The following is a 16,431-nucleotide window of genomic DNA, read 5'->3' as shown; positions in this document are numbered from 1 at the left end:
CTTCTCCCTGATACATCAGATAATTTTGACTATTATTTAAATTGTGCTTCTCCTGACTAACTTCTCTTTAGTTTCCTTTTCACTTTAGACTACCAGTGGGCATGTTTTAATCTTTTACAACTCAGGATTTATTTTCACATTCAGCCTAATAGCTAAATAAGCTTAGAATTTTAGGAAAGATAAATCGGACCACTTTGTACTTTTCCATATAAGGAAAACAAACTACTTGTGTGCTTAGATGTTGCTTCTGGAGGAACTTTCCAGAGCATTAAGCAGTAAGTACTAACTCTCAGAATGATGTGAGTCTCTGATCCTGTGATACCAACTTTCCATCTTGGTGGGGCCAAAGAAGTTTGGATTGGGTTGAATGGGTACCATCTTTGTTCTTAGAAGTGCTTGGTATAAGTCTTGTTATTGTTACACACAAGGGTTATTTTAGTGTTAATTTGAATACATCAGAAGAATTTATGTCAGAATTTCAAAGAAATATATGAATCTCTATAACCTTCAAATCTCAATTTTCCTCTGTGATATAAAATATCACTCTTCTTTAAATAGATCGCAAAATTATTCCAAACTACAAGATCCAAACGCTGAACAACAAACAGTTCATATTTACCACGAGGAATAGGGTTAAATTTTGCTCTCCAATGACAAATCCCAGCCCAGAACAGATTTTAGCCAGGCGGCTAGCAGAGCTCGCTGGGTGAACTGCACAAGCCATGTTGGGTGCAGAGCTCAGAGCCGGAAAGCAAACAGCTGCTGTAGCCTGATTTGAGTTAAAATAGTGTGAGTGTTTAGTCTGGCGCACGGCTTCAGGGGAGATTGGCAGCTGGGTCAAACAAAGTCCTTCCATTGGCTCTCTTCCCAGGCAGCTTCTGCTAGTATTTAGGTACTAGTGCAGTGTAGGGCCCTTTCTCAGGCAAAACCTAACATCTGACCGCACCCTCTTTGCTTTTTCCAAAAAAAAAAACAAAAAAAAAGAAAAAAAAAAAAAAAAAAAGAAAAAACGCTTCTTTTTCCTTCTTTCGTTAAGATAAATTCTCCAGTAGACAACCTCTCCCACTAATTGTGTATTAGCAATGTATTTTATCTTGAGAGCTGGCGCACTGGGCTCTCAACGTGGTGTGGAAGGCAGCCTGTTACAGTGCTGGATTCATAAAAGGCCCTTTATGGTTTGTGAAAGAATATCTGTGTGCTTAGGCAGGAAACTTTTTGATCTGCAGAAAAGCCAGAAGACATCTAGGTAAGGCTGCATATCAAATCTACTTTTTTGGGGAAAAGTTGGGCAGTGAGAATGATTCATCACAAGCTACGTGAGTTTGGAGTGTGCCTGTTCACTTTTGTAGAAGTTTAAAAGGTACTATTTGTTTGCTTATTTTTTGTTTGTTTATTTAAATCTTAAGGGAATACTGTAGTCTGCATTTTTAAGATTTTGTTTTCTGCTGTTGAACTGATTATACTGGATATAGGGTTTTATTATATAGCAAAATCTTTGTAAACTGCTGTAGAAAGAAAGTGTATTTAGAAGGGAAATTGACAAGTTTTAAAGAGTAATTGTACAATCATTTGAGGACAGAGGAACGCTGCATTAGACTAACAAGGGTTTAATTACCAAAAAAAGTTTAATGTTGCTTTGGAAGGAATATTAAGTAAGTTGTCTTTGTCTCTTACTTTTTAATTTTAGTCGCTGATTTAGCCTGTTGGGTCACATTTTTTGTTAGTGCTGAAGGCTGCCATGAATCCCTAATGAGGCCCCTTTGCACATGATTTTGGCACTTGGCCAAAATCAACTTCCCAGCGGCAAGCTTTCTCTAAAGAACCTGGAGCAAAAAAAAATTTTTTTTTTATTAGAAATCATGTCTGAGAGCTGCCATAACCAGTTGTGTAGGCATGTCAAAATGACTTTATACAGTAAATATGAAACAAACATTTAAAAAAATTTCCTTATATTGTTGCTTTGAGAATTATGAATTCCTGCTTGTGGCCACCTAAAATACGTTATAACAAGAACAATCTTAAAGGAGAAGGTTTACCGATTTTTTTGTTTTTCTCAGCAGACCAGAGTAGGGATGGTCATCACACTGAGAAGTATACAGTACGAAAGGGTTATTCAAAACACTTCAGGATAAATAACAGATGAATTCTTAAAACTGTTAATCTCTGTAAGTAATACTCAGTGAACAGTAAGTAATGAAGTTTTCTAGAAGTTTCGCTGTGCGCACAATTCAGCTTAACCTTTTTAAAATGGGATTTTTGTATATTTTAAATATCATGTTGTTTGGGATTCTAAAAAATGTTGGCACTTTTTGTATAATTTTAAAAGTGTATTAGCACCCTGATGGTATTTATAACAAATGTTTTAAAAGTGCTTGATATATAAACATGACTGAATAACTTTAAATAATTGTATTTAATTGCTGTTTTGCAATAAAAATGATGATTTTTTTTTTATGAAAGAAAGGTCAAAGGCACTTTCATCTGATTTTTGGAACTGTCAGTTTTTATTTTATTTAACTGGCTTTTGTCATGTAAGCCGATACGTTACTTTATACTCCAGTATTTTAAGAGTTAAATTCACAGGTTGCAATGAAATACCTTAGTAATCAGATATTAACAACCTCAGATTTTATGTAACCATTTTCAGCAATATATTTAGACATTAAAAATAGACACACTGCAGTGTATTTAAAAGCAGAAAAGTAGGATCTCGGTTGCTCTGTTTTTTTTTTAAGAAATCCTATTATACTAAATGCTATTTTGCCTTATATGTTAGTCTGTGGTAATCTAGAGTAAAACTTTATTTTTCACTTTACAATAATCATATTTCTTTTTAAAATATTGATGAGAGCCTGATTTATTCTTTAAAGAAACATGAGTTAGAGCTGTCTTACTAGGTATGTTTTTCATATATTTATCACTATGTTTATCTTCTCTTTTTTATTACACAGTGTAAAAGATTGCTAATTGGGGTCATAGAAAAAAATGAAAATTAACTTTAAGTAAACTTTAGCATTAGAAAATGCATCTGATTTCTTTCAGATCAATTTAAATATATATATAATTTATGTATAGATAAAATATTTTTTGGTATTGCTGTATTTACATTGCTATTAGTTGCACTGAGGCATGGAGTGTTTGAAGTTACCATATCAGTCAGCATTAAAATACAGAGATGCTATAAATTGGGAAAGGGCAGTACATGTCTGCTATTTATAGATATTTACCTGGATAAGTTCTGTACTTCCATGTGAGTTCGCAGTTGAATTCTCATTTAATGTAATCTTCGATATTCTTAAAAAAAGAAGTTAATATATAAGTTAGATATTTCAAAATTTGCATAAAGCAGGAACATTTTTATCATTTACTATCATCAAACAGGTGCAGGAAAAATAAGATAGCTTGCTTATTCAGCAGGGTTCTTGCTTAAAACATTATTTTTGAATTCTATTTTTATTTTAATCTTAGCTCTCATGCATACGATATTGTCTTCTGTTTCCATTTTTTATTTTTTAATTAATTATTTTGCTTATTTGAAATTGACAGAATGTTTCTCTAAAATATACTGAAAAATGTTTCAACTGATGATTTGAGCTGTTGTTGTGGGGTTTTTTGGTTAATTAGAGGCCATAGCAAAATAAATGCCATAAAATATCGAACTTTTAAAGTACACAGATATGTTAGTTTGTGAGTTCCGAAGAAATTTAATTGTATAAAATTACTGACAAATACTTTTGAGTAGAGAGAAAAACAAGTAACTATTGAGAAAAATTTAAGTTATACACTTTAGCTAAATTTACTAAGAAATTTACTGTCTTTTGCTATAGCTATGAATTGTAATTGCATATTTCAAAAGTGTAGGCTTTTTAGCAGACTTATTAGCTAATTTTCCTTTTGGGACCATAAATGCAAAACACTGATTACATTTTTTCACTGAGTTGACATTTTAAAACAATATTCAGGATACAATTACTTTTTAAAAGAAAAATAATTTGATATTTTTGTTAAATTTATTTGCAAAGAACAGTTGGAATAATTTGCTTTTTTCAGCATTTTTCCCAATCTTTTGGAAGTACTAAAACCTATTCCACTTTACCATACGGAAACTACTTCACTCTTCAGAGAAAGTGAATTTCATTTGTAGTTGTCAATTTAGATTATGGGCCTTTACCGTTTTAAGTGTGACAGTGTTTTGGTTTGTTTCAATTATGCAACAGGCACATAAAATGCTTTCTTTCCTCCCCCCCCCCCCATTTAAAAGAGCTCTTAAATAATTAAGTATAAAATTTAATTCTTGTTGAAAAGGAAACTTTAAAACTGTAGTGTTTTATCCACGATTTTTAAAATGTGAGAAATGTTACAGCAGGGCATTTTGGATGAGCATTTTATCATTTAAATGAAATGCTTTGTTCTAAATGGTAAATTCCAGCAATGAGATAAATGTATCGCTGCATTAGATAGAATATAAGTGTTGAATTTTGGCACAACTTCAGTGACCTCTGCCATAAAAGATTGGTATATGTGGGATGATCTTGGATTTGCAATAACAAACGTAGATGGTGAAGCACGTGAGAAACCGACCTTTGTTGTTTTGGAGGAATTATGTGCTAAAAGTCAAGAGATACTTTTCGTGTAAACTGCTGATAAATATTTTGTCATTTAATTAATAAAATAAATCTTGAACATTAAAGAATTAATTACAATTTAAAAAATGCATTCGTAAGACTTTTTTCACAGAAATAACTGCAGTGTATCATTCTTTTATGAGATGAACAACTGTCATATTTCCACGCAGCTAATATTTAACTATAAATTAGATAACCAAGTAATTTTTTAAATGTTATGCTTTGATTTAAACACAGTTAATAGTGAATAAAAATAATGTTCTCTGGTTCTGACTTTTTCATATAAAAGAATGGTTGATTTGCACTTGTTGCATTTTTTACTTAATAATGGTTTAATTTTTAAATTATCATAAAGTAAATATTGCTATTTGATATCGTTTTTAAACATGGTAGGGTTTATTTTATAAGCGACCTGACCTAGTATATATTTAAACAATGGTTATTTATATTTAGCTGTATAGTCTTCTTTCAGAGTCAAGATCAGCAAAAGCCCTCTTTTTTGGTGCTCAAAATTTTTTCTAAAAAACTCTTTAGTTTTTAGTTTTCTCTTGTTTATGTGTCCAGGTACGTCTGCCAACCTGAGTATCTGCCTACATCCTGAGATATCTGTCTTGTGAGCATTAGGCCAGAAAGTGTAGTAGTAGGCTCTAGGTTTATTCTTATTCCATATTCCGCTGAATAAATGAAGATTTTGAGTTTCTTATTGAAAGCTAGTCTATATATGAGTCAGTATAAAGATCACATCAAATCTGATGATTTTGATATTTTGAAGCACTGAATATCCTGTGGAAGTTAGTGGTCATTTACATGTTTGTGTAGTGATTATAAATATATGATCATTATTAGTTTTAAAGATTTACTAATTTATAGGAAATGTAGAATGCCATCATTTGCTTAAAAATTATTAATATTTACTAATTTTATAATTGCCTCCACTTTGCTATTATTGAAATGTTACATAATAGTTCTCCTTAAAAATATCATGAGACTAAGTCGTGCCTTGCTTTCCATTTCTCCCATTAACTTAAGAGGTCATAATGTGTGTGTTGGGGGGTGCCTGAAAATATTTCAAAATTTTTTTTCTTTCCTGTGATTATCAGCTACTTTACTATTTGCAGAGATTTTGAAAGGAATGATTGTGTATTTTTTTAATGTTTATGTAAATGTGAGGAATACATGGGCTTTCTGTGGACTTCAGTTTAAAAAACTAAAATAGAAAATAAGATGAAGATTAATGACGTGGTGTATTTTTATAGAAACTAATTACAACTTGCTATTCATACATAAACAACAAACTGGAAAGATACCCAGTGGGCTCTGAGAGCAGCCTTCACTTAAGAACTGCTGGGAAAGTGGTGGCAAAGGGATGATTTTGGTCCAGTCTGTATGATCTATGGTGTTTCAGGCCCGTGCAATCATTTCCCTGTTGAAATCCTCTAGTCTTGCTTCAGAGCCCCCATAACACTAATCTCAGAAATTTTTACAGAGAGGGGTTGCAGAACACACTCTTTCTTGTTGTTCACTGGAGGGTCCGTGATTGGGGTTTCTTTGGCAAAGGCAGTGTTCTTCTCTGTTTAGTGATTTAAAAAAACAAAATCACAGTTTGGGTAGGTCAGCTCAATCAGTTGGCCAAATCAGCATAATAACCAAGCCAACTCAGCCTTAACAAGGATAATTAGTTTTTCATTCTTGCCTAAACCTGGGCACTTTCCTGAAGAATGCGGACAGTTGTGCATGAAAGGTTGAGTTGCTGAAAACTGTACAACATGCATTTTCTACTTGTGAATTAATAAACTGTGTTTTGTGATCAAAATAGTTTATATCAATATACGTTGTGTGTCCAAAATATTTAAACAGTGAAGGAAGCAATCTTCCTGAAATTAAATATGTGGGATTAGCTTTATTATAATTTTATTTGAGATGTCATCTGAAAATTACTTTTTAAAAGCATTCTTTAAATTTTTTTCTATTACATTCTTCATAAGGCATAATGATTTAGATATGAATTTTTTGCTAGTGGAGCAGTTTTTGAAAATTATATGTATGTTGCCAGTGCTTATTCTGTAGGATTCTAACCTGATCACATGTTCTTTCCTCTCCATTCCTGGGGTTCATTCATAAATATTCTCTGGAGGGATTTTTTGTTTTTGTCAACAGCCAATTTTAGATACATTTAGGTAGCTTGACAGTTAAAAAGTTGATGCACAGAAAATCTCTGTTCAAGTGTGATTTAGCTATTTCTAAAACATGTTCGATTGTCAGGAAATGAATCAACAAGGATGTAGAAATAAAGAACGATTTGTAATTTTGGCAGATGAAACAGAGCAATAATCAGTTCAGAATATTTATAGAATGATAACATTTTTCTATTGACATATTTTGTGCCAACAAATTTAATTTAGAAACTGCTATTTGTTACTAGAAGCCAGTAATTGACTTAGGTAATCAACAGTTCAAAATGTCTGATATAAGACAAAGGGCTTATTGAATGAATTGGTCTTAGATAAAATGTAAGGCTATTAGGCTACCTCATATCTGGAATTTGTTTTCATTTTCAATACCCAAATCATTAAATATGTATGTAGGAGTATTTGCATATTTTCTACTTAGCCAGTCTACCTATGAAATTTGTTCCCTCCTCTTAGATAAGTTAACAACTTAAGAGTAATCAAATATCTTACAGTTTCCATTTTCCGTCTTAATGCCTACTCAAGATGAAACTTGTAGTAGCTAAATCACATAAAAGTCTGGATTAATAGTGAGATGAGATTATGTAGCCCAAAATGAAATTATATATATAAAGCACAGGCATTTACTAGCATTTCTGTGGTCAGATATACAAATTGCATTGCAGGTAAAGCTTCTCCTTTCTCACTTGAGAAAAGTGCAATCAAAAGTAATTTACAGATGTGCAAAATGTACAGCTGTGCTCTTCTAAATTTCACAGAAATGAGCTAAATTGTAATGGATTTAAATTGGATTGGAAGCATCATTACTAGGTTTACTAGTTAAAGGGAAGTAATACCTATGAGTACTTGGGACGATGTATGTCTAAGTGGCAGCAGAACCATTAATGTATTGGAAATTACAACCAGACCAAAACATGCAGCAGGTTTTGTGAAAATCAATTAAGTGTGTAGATCCCCTCTATGTACTCTATGCCTTTATGCCATTTACATTATATACTCCCTGACAATATGCAAAATGATCCAAGTACAGCTGAAATATGTGTTTATGTGTGTGTGCATGTTCACAAGATGATGTGTGTGTGTGTGTCTGTGTGTGTGTAAGAGATCTTTACGTTTTCTTTCCCTAGTGTTGAGGAAAATATCAAGAGTAGGATGTAAGTACATTGGTAAAAATAGGGAATACTAGTAAACTGTCTTTGTCTATTGGATTATAAGCAATGACCATGAACATACATCTCTGGAAAATCAGCTTTTTTAAAAAAATCCATGCATTTCACTTGGAGCTACTTATATACTCAATAGCGATAAACTATTGTCATTAATATTATCTGAGCAGGTAAAGACCTTTATTTTGTTGAAGTATAGTTGATTTACAATATTGTACTACTTTCAGGTGTACAGCAAAGTGATCCAGTTTTACAGTTATATATATATACATTTTTTTTCAGATTATTTTCCACTATGGGTTATTACAAGATATTGAATATTGTTCCCTGTGTTGTACAGTAAATCCTTGTTGCTTATCTATTTTATATATTGTAGTGTGTATCTGTTAATCCCATACTCTTAACACTTCTCCCTTGATAACCATAAGTTTGTTTTCTATGTCTGTGCGTCTGTTTCTATTTTGTAAATAGATTCATTTTTATCCTCTTTTAAGATTCCACATGTAAGTGATATGCATATCATAGCATATGATATTTGTCTTCCTCTGTCTGATTTATTTCACTTAGTATGATAATCTCTAGGTATATCCATGTTGCTACAAATGGCATTATTTCTTTCTTTTTATGGCTGAGTAGTATTCCATTGTGAGTGTGTGTGTATATATATATATACACACACACCACTTCTTCTTTATCCATTCATCTGTGATGGACACTTAGGTTGCTTCCATGTCTTGGCTATTGTATATAGTGCTGCTGTGAACATTGGAGTTCATATTGGAATTAGAGTTTTTGCGTTTTCCGAATATATGCTCAGGACTGGAATTGCTGGATCTATTTTTAGGTTTTTAAGAACCTCCATACTGTTTTCCATAGTGGTCACATCAATTTACATTTTTCACCAACAGTGTAGGAGGGTTCCGTTTTCTCCACACCCTCTCCAGCATTTATTATTTGTAAACTTTTTGATAATGGCCATTCTGACTGGTGTGAGGTGATACCTCACTGTGGTTTTGATTTGCATTTCTCTAATAATTAGCAATGTTGAGCATCTTTTCATGTGCCTGTTGGCCATCTGTATATCTTCTTTGAAGAAATGTCTGCTTAGGTCTTCTGCCCATTTTTTGATTGGGTTGTTTGTTTTTCTGGTATTGAGTTGTATGGGCTGCTTGTATATTGCAAATTAACCCCTTGTTGGTTGCTTCGTTTGCAAGTATCTTCTCCCATTCTGTAGGTTGTGTTTTTGTTTTGTTGATTGTTTCCTTTGTTGTGCAAAAAGTTTTAAGTTTGATTAGGTCTCATTTGTTTTTGTTTTTGTTTTTTTTTTTTTTTGCTTTTATTTCTTTTGCCTTGGAAGACTGATCTAAGAAAATATTGGTACGATTTATGTCAGAGAATGATTTGCCTGTGTTCTCTTCTAGGAGTTTTATGGTGTCATGTCTTATTTTTAAGTCTTTAAGCCATTTTGAGTTTATTTTTGTGTATGGTGTGAGGGAGTGTTCTAACTTCATCAATTTACATGTAGCTGTCCAGCTTTTCCAACACCACTTGCTAAAGAGACTTTTATCCATTGTATTTTCTTGCCTCCTTTGTCAAGGATTAATTGACTGTAGGTGTATGGGTTTATTTCTGCGCTGTCTATTCTGTTCCATTGATCTGTGTGTCCGTTTTTGTGCCAATACCATGATGTTTTGGTTGTGTAGCTTTGTAGTATTGTCTGCAGTCTGGGAGGGTTATATCTCCAGCTTTGTTCTTTTTTTAAAAAACTTTGTATTTTATATTGGAGTATATCCGATTAACAATGTTGTGATAGTTTCAGGTGCACAGCAAAATGACTCAGCCATACGTATACATGTATCCATTCTCCCCCAAACTCCCCTCCCTTCCAGGCTGCCACATAATATTGAGAAGAGTTCCCTATGCTATACAGTAGGTCCTTGTTGGCTATCCATTTTAAATATAGCAGTGTGTACATGTCAATCCCAAACTCCCTAACTATCCTGTCCCCCCATCCTTCCCCCCTGATAACCATAATTTCACTCTCTAAGTCTGTGAGTCTGTTTCTGTTTTATAAATAAGTTCATTTGTATCATTTCTTTTTAGATTCTGCATATAAGCAATATCATACGATATTTCTCTTTCTCTGTTTGACCTACTTCACTCAATATGAGAATCTCTAGGTCCGTCCATGTTGCTGCAAATGACATTACTTCATTCTTTTTACTGGCTGAGTAATATTCCATTGTATATATATACCACATCTTCTTTATCCATTCCTACGTCGATGGACATTTAGGTTGTTTCCATGTCTTGGCTATTGTAAACAGTGCTGCAATGAACATTGGGGTGCATGTATCCTTTCAGACCATGTTTTTCTCTGGATATATGCCCAGGAGTGGGATTGCAGGGTCATATGGTAGTTCTGTTTTTGGTTCCAGCTTTGTTCTTTTTCCTCAGGATTGCTTTGGCAATTCTGGGTCGGTAAAGATGTGTTCTTGACCAAGTTTCCTTGGGCTTGAAATAGAGTCCTTTTCTTTGCAGCTAGGAATAGCCAAATTTTTCTAAAGCTCTTCTGGGAAGGTGTGTTGATGGTTGAAGGAAGAAGGGGAAATGGAAGGTGAATGATTGCATGATTGCATTTGGCCAGGGAATTAAAGGGCTTTTACCCTGTGTAAGCTCAGAGATTTATTATAATCAATCCATCAGTATTTCAACAATAATTTGCTTTTCCAAGAGTTTTACTAAAATAACTGCAAAAAATTGACCTTGGAGGTAATTAGAAAACTGACTCATTGGTTATGAGTATGCTGATGGAACCCTTTATCTATCCTGCCTACAACATTTTTTTCAAGTGATTGACTCCTGCCATTGAAAGTGTTATACATGATCAGTTATTGATGCAGTGGTTCAGATCCTGTGCAGAGGTCTTCATATATCTCATCTCCCTTAATCCTTTAACTAACCATGAAAGGTGGGAATAATTATCCCTATTGTACTGATGAGAGTTCTTAGAGTGTGTAAGTAATTTTCTTAGAGCTCCTGGCCTAGTAAGTGTCCATGTCAGGATTTGAACCTGTGTTAATGGTGTTTCTCATCCATGCTATTTTCCTTGCACTATAAGTTTAATGATTTTGACTTTGAGAGTATGAGGAACATTAAATATAATCCTCTGATTTAAAAGCTCTTTTTTTTTTAACAGTTGAAGAAACAAAGTTCTGAAAGTATTAAAAATCAGTCATAGATGGAGAATAGTGAGAGATATTTTATATAATAGGTATTTTTTAATATATGAAGTACGTTTAATGTTGTTTAAGTTAAGCAATAGCCAGTTACCAATAAAACACTTTTGATCATAAGAGTTTTTCTCCAGAAAGAAATGATGATGTACATGGGTAACGATTGCATTTCTAGTATGAGGCTGTTTTGCACGTCAGTGGCTTAAAATATTAAGAGCTGTGGAATAGTACAATAGGGGGAAGACATCCTCTCAGTCAGGAAATTTCACTAGCTTGTTTTGTTAACATATATGTTATTATAACCAAAAAGGTACAGGAATTGGAGAGGCGCAGTGATTTTTCATTGTGGTCATCAATAACACCCAGTGCCGCTGAGCAGAGCACTATCGTGGCATTCCACAGAAGCGGAGACTCAGAACCCTTCCCATAGTGCTTCACTGCTCTGAAGTAGGTGTTCCCACTAGATGATGGCATCTCTTTAAAATTCAGTTTGTCCATATCACAGGCTGTGTAGAAAGAAACTTGAACTATATTATAGACCACTTGTTAGTAAATGTTTTAAAATTAGATTTCTAATTTCTGGTAAGAGTAAGACTTAAAAGAAATGAGGATATGGGCATAAAATACATTTTATAAAACTGTTTATTTTACTTCAATTAAGTTTTATGTAATGCTGGATATTATTTTTCAAAATATCTTGATGAACATTGAAAAATTTGGTCCAAAATCACTTTTCCAACACTCAGATATTTGATTTATTGTCTTTTAGAGCTGTGATCATTGAATGCTCTTTCTTTAACTTCCTTATTTTATCCAGGAGAAAATGGTGACTTAGAGGGGAAAAAAAATGGTTTTTCTGCTCATGGTAATAATACTAGAGCCTGGAAAGTTGGCTTTGAAAATAAATCTCCCTTCAAGTTTTGTATTCCTTTCTTTACATAAGGGCCTCATTTATATCCAGCTAGCAAATGTTCTGTTTTCCTCTTTTTAAAACATTAGTGGTGTGGAAACAGAATAGAAGGGGGATTTAGCTTCATTATTAAATATGAAAAAGACTAATAAAATGTATATATAATTGAATATAACCTTGCCATGAATTATTGTTTCTGTAAAGTCACATTATTAAAAGTTTCTAGTTTATAATTTCATCCTTGATTTATATCCTAGGTCACTCTGATCCTTTAATGAGTTTTGTTGAAATGTTCACTTAGCATCCTTTCTGAAAAATTGAAGATAGTCCTTTGAATTTTTTATTTCTTTATGAGATTAAAAGTTTTTTTTTTTTCTAAATGGAGATATTTAACATACATGATTCTACAGGTCTTTCAGGGGTTATATTTTAAAGACACTTTAACCTCTAAAAACAGTAGTACCACTTTCTAATATTTTTGTTTTTATACACCCAGTCCAAATTTGGCTGAGGTCAGTGATGCTTTTTATTATTTTTGACAACTATACAATGCCCAATAATGATTCTATTCTTGACACCAGCTGGCAGTAACCTTCCCTCTCAGATGAGTTCATAGATGGCCTGTTCACCATGCAAACATGTAATGGACACTACAAAATTCCACTGCTGTGCTTCTGCTTAATTAGGTGTAGTTTCATCTAATAGGAAGAGAAAACCAACTTCCTGCAATGCTTTTTTTTCCATAATTTTATTTTAGATATTAAATACATTTTTAAAAGTGTGAAATATCTGAAAGCCTCTGAAAAAACAAACTAATGCAAACATTTAAAAAATACTAGTTTGCCTTACTACTATGTTATGTATCTTTGGCTTTGCAAAAATATGGTTGACTTCAAAATACTGTCCTCTTTAACTCAGGATGTCACCTTGTAGTGATTGGCCTTTACTGACCCGTGAAAATGGATGGAGTTATTCTGATCTCACTATGGAGAAGGTCAAGTTCACAGCTTGGATTTGAGAACAGCAGAAGGAATCACCTTAGAGGAAGAAGCTGATTTTAAAAAAGCAAATGTTTATTTACATTGAGTCCATCAGAAATAGGTAGATATCTGGAAGGAAACAACTGCAGAATTACTTCAGGATATTTTTAAAGCGCCTCTACTTAGGTATCCTTGTCTAAATATGTTAACTTTATAGCCATTTCCTCATGAAGAATGCATCAACTTTTCTCTAGACCCATTTTTTTTTTATTTTTCAGTTAACACATGCCTATTTTCTTGCTGTAATATTTAAGCAATTTTATCTTAAAGATTTCATAATACTTCATCTGTCCTTATTTCTGTTGTTTTGCAATTCTGTTTGCTTTAATAGAGCTGCTGTAAAAAGCAACCATGGTAATCAGAAATAAATATTATAATTCACAAAACTAGCATGTCTTACAGAGATACAAGTTAAAATATAGTAGAATATATGCATATATTTATTATTATAGGTTAATCTCAGTAAATATATATGTATATGCATACATATACATTTTACTATAAATATATACCATAAATACATTTATATTATATATAATATTATAGATAAATATATATTTATAGTAGAATGTATATGTATGTGTATCTATTTACATATACACATTTATTTACTGAGGTGAACTTAATTCCTGAAAATTATTTTATGCTTTGAAAATTTTATCTGGAATAGTCTAAATCTGAGGTTATCTTGGGTGGGTATAAAAGGTCTCCAAGAGAAAACAGCAATAAATAAGACTTTTTATTAATAGTAATTAATTTTGAAACTATAATATTTATATTCTGAAAACACTATTTTTTTATTTGTTAGTTTGATATAGAGCAAGAAGCAGTACATTAATAGGTTATCATTTTTCCCAATATTATATTTTTTGTTAAAAGAAACTGAATTTACATTTAAGTACAATGAACAAAGAAAAGAGCTCAATGTTTTTATTTTGTCCAGACATTGTGAAATTAGTCTAAATAATTTCTAATTAAAGTACAAAATTTCTAATCAATAACATGTTTTAAATGCACAGAACTTAACTGTCTATAATAACTGTTTTGCTGTAATCATAGTTATGTGTATAATTTATCAATAAGTTTTCTTTTGAAGGGAGGGGATATATCTGATATTTCTTTGATTTTTTTCTTGTCTTGTTTGTAAGAAGTTCTAGTTTATAGAAAACTAAATGGCAATTCTGGCTGATACAGACCATAATGATACCCAAACTCAAAAACAAAATTGCCACATGTAGAAGATTGTCTTCCTGCCCTGTCCAAACTAGTTATTCCTTATTCATTGTAGGACCTAATGTTCATTGATAGGAAATGACATTCCATTCTGATACATGACTAATTTGTCATTTGAGTTGTGTTAAAAAATTCAATAAAATTCAAGCCATAAAGGATTAAAGAGTTATAGATTATCTCATCCTTTTGCACTGTTTTGATTACAAAATTTTTTAAAAAGGCTTTTTAAAGGAAATGTTGCAAAATTAACTGCTAACCTTTCACCCTGTGTTGTTCTTCTGGTTTCTGGTGGGTCCTAGCTATTAAGTAAATGATTCAAGGAAGGAAAAGACGAACAAAGGGCATGGTATATGCATTGACCATAGTAATATCTGCCTTCTCCCTAGAATAATAAAAATCAATCTGCAATCAGAGTGGTTCATCAGTTACCTATCTTCCATGTAATGAACACACATTTCTATACCCTTATTAAAAAGACATTTGTAGGTACTTCTGTCCCCATGAAGATTATAACTTGGTTGAAAATATTAAACAGAAATGAGCCACATGAGAAAAATAGAAAATAGGCTAAATTGACTGAGCTAGTGGATTTTTTAAAATATCATGTGCTTTACTTAAAAGAAAAAATAATCAAATCAATGCCAGTAACAATCTCTTTGAACAGCTTTCTATGAAAAATAGACTTTGAAATTCCATATGAACCTATTTGAAAGGTAACTGAATTTTACAAGACCATTAGTTGATATTCTGTGTGAAAACTACCCTGATAATATATTGGGCACCCTACTTCTATATCTGTTGTAGAACAGGAATTGACATATAATTAACAAATACGTGTTGAATGAATGAGTAAACAGTCCTAATAATATGAGTACTTGTTTCTCCAACTGGATTTCCCCTTCTCCACATGGCTCATTTCCTTAAAGACTAAGAAGATTCTTAAAGCTGTTTCTGGAGTGCTTATCTTTCAATGATTCAGTTACTTGGCAGAGGACTGGCATCTAGTTAAAACTTACGTATTCAGAGAAATCACTCTAATTCCCATTTTGTAATATTATCAGCCAATGAAATTGATAATTTCAGAGGATCTTTAAGTGTGGGAACTTGTAATCCTTGTGGCTTTATCTGGTCCATGAAAGAACGAAGGGTGTTACCAAGGGTTTAATAATTAAACTAATATTCAATTATTAATAAATTTTGATGTTTAGTGAGGATACATACAGAAATATAATAAATTTGTTTGGCGCCTATGTTATAATACCTTTTAATTAGTGTAGTAAATGGAGCAGTACTTTTCCTCTTGATGTAATGATAACTTCTAAATCCTGCAGTTCATGGGTATCCTGATTCTCCTATTCATGGCTGTTGACTTTGGCTCTCTGTATGCCAAATTATCACTAGAAAATTTCTTTACTAATCATCAAGAAGGTTTAATCAAAATCAGTTTGTTTGGTTACCAACAAATGTACCCTTAGGAGTATGGGAGAAGCCAAGTTTATAATGATTGAATTATTTTATTATGTATTACGAACACAGATATAAAACCCACGATCTTTCCCCTCCTCTCTCTTCCCCCAAAAAATAAATGGAAGAGAATTGGGAGCAAATAATTTTTTACAGCAAAAATCTTTTCAAAAAAACATTACTAGCACCTACTACTAGTACCTCTTGGAGTCTGTACTGGGCTTCTCCTGGAACAGTATTGTTAGAAGAATGGGTGCTGGAGTCAGACTACCTGATTCAAACCCACGTCTGCCACTTGCTAGTTATCAAATCTGGGAAAAAGTACCTTCCTTACCTTACTTTTCTTGTTTGTAACTTGGTAGTAATAACACAACTGATTTTGAAGTATTTGTTAAATTAAAAAATAATAACATCCCTTCCAATTAAGTGACGATGTATAGAACTTAATCCAGATGTGGGAGTGAATATGAATGAAATGAGAAAGGAGGCATGCCTTTGGAGATGTTAGTCTTCCTTTATATAATGTCATTGAAAAAACATCATAGTAGCCAGTGTATTGCCATCATGG

At 32.5% G+C, this 16,431-nt stretch overlaps 1 long non-coding RNA gene across 2 annotated transcripts in view; it reads left to right on the top strand.

The window, feature by feature from the left end:
- The window catches only part of LOC133093209 (uncharacterized), a 214,930-nt gene that overhangs the window by 22,782 nt on the left and 175,717 nt on the right, over positions 1–16,431 (top strand). The window contains exon 1 of one of the 2 annotated variants that reach the window (XR_009701249.1): positions 1,014–1,246. The exons of the other annotated variant lie outside the window; for it this stretch is intronic. This is a non-coding gene — a long non-coding RNA (uncharacterized LOC133093209). Of the gene's footprint in view, positions 1–1,013; positions 1,247–16,431 lie in introns of those variants that run through there. 2 annotated transcript variants of the gene reach the window in all.

This window comes from Eubalaena glacialis, chromosome 6 (genome assembly GCF_028564815.1).
Source record: "Eubalaena glacialis isolate mEubGla1 chromosome 6, mEubGla1.1.hap2.+ XY, whole genome shotgun sequence".
Lineage (NCBI taxonomy): Eukaryota > Metazoa > Chordata > Mammalia > Artiodactyla > Balaenidae > Eubalaena > Eubalaena glacialis.
The sequence above is the reverse complement of the archived record's forward strand: the minus strand, read 5'-3'. Positions and strand labels throughout refer to the sequence as shown.